Raw genomic sequence first — 4,068 nt, 5'->3', positions numbered from 1 at the left:
AAGGGAAACTCTGATTGGCTGAGTTTATGTTGAATTGACAAAAACAATTTCTGCTGCTATGCAGAATGTATTTTAGAACAAAATTATATTCTTTGCACACTCTAGTTGTGGCCTGGGAAAATGTATCCACTAGCAGTAGACATTGCAGGACTTGGTAACTGTCGAGGACTTCTAGGTTTCCAGATTGGGTTTGAAGAAAGATAAATTCCGTTTGGATCTGGTGAGTTTGAGGTACTTCTCCAGAAGCCTCATGGATCTGAAGCTTGGAAGAGAAGTGTAGGCTGAAGAAATGAATTTGAAAGTTACCAGAAAACAGCCTATTGGTGAAGCCATGGGTAGATGAAATCAAACAGAGGGTGAGGATTACAGGACCGGAGCCCTGGAAAGCCCTGACATGTAAAAGGGTGTGCAGAGAAAATGGAATTAGAAAAGAGCCCATGAGGAAAGGTCCAAAGTAAACTAGAGAAGAACTAGCAGGTGACACCAGATAATCCAATTGATAGCTCTCATTTAATTTTATACTAAATCAATAGGATCCACTCCAGGATAGTTCATGGATACAAACTAAAATTCTTTGTGACATCTCTTCTCCTTATTATCCAGGAAATGATCTTCCTCATGTCCAAACTCAAGGCCACATTCTGGTTGCCTGAGGATGCCGGGATTCCGACTACGAGGGCCTAATTTGTGTTAAAATGATGAAGCCTTACTTATTTCCATAGTGTTCCTGCAAGGTAGATTGTAGTTCATGTACACGGAGAGCATTTTTGCATGTTATGCCAAGGAGCTGTCAGGACTTTTTTTTTTCACTATCTTACCCAATTCCCCTTTTAAGAAAAGAGCTCTCACAAATTATTTTCAGAGATTAAGACTAAAAAAATTTGTTCTTTTGACCTGTGCTTCTTATTTCTAGGCATTGACAACTACATACATCCATTATTCCCTTATCACCCTGGCTGCTAGGAAGCTCAAGACCAGATTTTGGGCTTAATTGCTGTAGGGTTCCTCAAATAGGTGTTCTTAGAATTCTAGGTTTTTTTCTTCCTTTTGGCCCTTATTTATTTGTTCCTGTTCCTGTTTTTTTGCTCAGTAGTTTGATTTTGTTATACTGGCCTGATGGTACTCATATATATATGTATATATATATTTTTTTTTTGGAGGGGGGAGGCTTTTTTTTGGAGGGGGGAGGTCTTCATTGCTGCACAGGCTTTTCTCTAGTTGTGGCGAACAGGGGCTACTCTTTGTTGTGGTGCGCAGCCTTCTCATTGCGGTGGCTTCTCTTGTTGCAGAGCATGGACTCTAGGCATGCGGGCTTCAGTAGTTGCAGCGTGTGGGCTCAGTAGTTGTGGCTCGTGGGCTCTAGATCGCAGGCTCAGTAGTTGTGGTGCATGGGGTTAGTTGCTCCGCGGTATGTGGGGTCTTCCCGGACCAGGGGTGGAACCTGTGTCCCCTGCATTGGCAGGCTGATTCTTAACCACTGCACCACCAGGGAAGTCCCGGTAATATTTTTATAGTAAGCTACTTCAAATCTTTTTTTGAGTTTGGCAAGAATTAGAATAGCTACAAAAAAATAAAGGATATGTCATCATAATTTTGCAGGGTTTTTTTAACCTGTACGTCTAAGGCTAGCCATTGGTCTATGTTAGTAACTGTCTTCATTTATTAGTTGCAAAGTTCATTCTGTTGAATAATTCAGAGAATCTTTTTTTCTCTATAGTCAACCCATATATTAACGATAGCAAAACTTAAACATGTGATTGCTTGATGTTATAGAGCATTTAAGAAAACAAGGTAACCCCAGTGAAGTGATAAAATTAGCTTTCCTCTTTTGTCTGTTAGCTCTGCTTATCTGTCATGGCACATTGGTTAGAATAGTGGCCAGTAATCTTATGTCATTGACATAAATTTTTTTTCTCCATATCTCATGTCAGAGCTGATAACAAGCTTCTTACTCTGACTGTTGAACTATCATGAGGAAGAACTCAACAAAAATAAATAATAGCATATGTACTGTGCTAGGTTCATAACTGTGGGCATGCTTTCATTTGTCACATCTTTTGGACTATCACATCTGTTTTAGGTGTCAGGATCTACTTTTACCATCACCAGTGAGGAAGATACAAGGCTTTCCTCCAAGGTGAAGACTGAATGATTGAAAGAGACTTTGTCAAGACAAAATTTTTCCCCAAGAGTCCTGCCAAAGATTGGGCCCTGGGGAGGATGCACCATGTAATTCTCCTTTTCCTCCACTGGCTACTAAGTTAACCTTTAAGCCACATATGCCAGGTTAGAATGCAGTCACCAATCACCATTGCTTTAATTCTCCCAACTTAGATGGCGCTTAGCCACCTGAACTGAAAGTTGGATGAAACTCTCCTTTGAATAAGGCTCATCACAGGACTTAATGTAGCCTGCTTCCTCAGCCAGTGCCTGCTAAATACCAGCTTGGACCCCAACAAAGAGAAACAAGGTCCAAACTCTCCTTCTGGCTAATGATTTGATTGTCAAACCAAGATGTCTCAAACCTATAATTCTAGTTTTAATTGACTGCATTCTGTTTGAAAGAGCAATAGCTTCAGGGGAGGAGAGTAAGAACTTTTATTAACCACAGAGTGTGTATTGGGCCCTGGACATGTCAGGTCATTTGGTCCTTAAAACAGCCCTGGGAAGGGCAGTAGTGGCTCTGCTTCACAGAGTAGCACCCAGGGACCCCAGGAAACCAGTGGTCACCCAACGCCATATAACTAGCAAAGAGTGGAATCTAGTTTGAACTCAGATGGGCTTGACTCCTTTTTTTCTCTAAGAGGCATGTTTTTCTTTGCCAACCTCAACAACGAGAGAAAAAGAGGCAGAAAGATAATCTAAAAAATGGAGTGACTGCTCACTTAAGAGGCTGTAACAAGATTGGAGCTTGGTGGCTATTGCTAGAGTCTCCAGGGCAGGGTCCTTAGGAAGATTCCTAAATTGCTGACCGTGACTCATTCAGTCCTTTCTGTTGCCTGATTTTACCATCTGATCACAAGACTGTGCTGTAACTTTGGAGTGAAAAAACAAAGCTAAGAATCCATACAGTATTCTCAACTCCCATCTAATGCTGTGATTCCTGAGATGCCTACTTTATACATAATGGGGGAAATGCATGCAAGGAAGTTACATGCAGTGACTGAACAACACTCCAAATACAGCTTCCCACTTGTGCCAGGATAGACTCATTCATGTGGACTTAGAGGAGCCTCAGGGACAGGTTTTTGGAAAATCAGGCCTTGGGGTTCTGGAAGCTTAGTACTCTTACTACAGAGCACTCCTGTTCCTGTCTCATCCCCCGGAAAGAGTCCTGGGGTTGGGGTTGCTGGAGTCGGGGTCAAATGAGGGGTCAGTAGTAACAAAGGTGATGACACCCCCTCATTCCTCCACCTAGAGAACCTTCTTAGCCTTTCCCTAGACATGTTCTCTAGTAAAGAACTCCTTCCACTTCAGCCTTGCTGGGATCCACAGATTTCAAAATGAAGATTTTTGTTCTGCCTTGTCTAAACACTGAGACAGTTTTTGTTGCAGACTGGGAGCTGGCAGCAGCTCTCCAGAGCCAGGATATGTAGAATTCCTTAAAAACATGCAGCATGGAGCAGCATGAAAACCTTAGAAATGCTTTTGAGAATCAACTTAATCTTCCAGCTCTGAAATCAGCTACGTGATGATGGGGGCTTTTGTTTTCTTTGCAGAGCCTAGGCTCCCTTTGAGAAAACTGACAAATTTGTAAATGTGGTAAAGATAACACTTTTCAATAAGCTGTTATTTCTCCCTCTTTATTATTTGGGTCAAAGAATTTTTTGAATTTCATTCCAATTCTTTTCACTTTGTGTATCAAGAAAAACAGTCATAGCAAGAAAGACTTGACCATTATATTCTTTTCATATCACAGATTCTCTTCTCAAAGTTTTTTTCTGGGAGGAATGAAAGTAATTTTATTTGTTGTTGGGTTATGGTCAAGTACTTGCAAATGACATGTTTTTTTTCCATGAAATAGGCACTTTCTGATCTACCTGATTACAATACTTAAAACGTTATACA

This window comes from Delphinapterus leucas, chromosome 3, assembly GCF_059928025.1.
Source record: "Delphinapterus leucas isolate spDelLeu-1000000601 "Yukka" chromosome 3, BTC_Dleu_Yukka2, whole genome shotgun sequence".
NCBI lineage: Eukaryota > Metazoa > Chordata > Mammalia > Artiodactyla > Monodontidae > Delphinapterus > Delphinapterus leucas.
Note: the sequence above shows the minus strand (reverse complement) of the source record.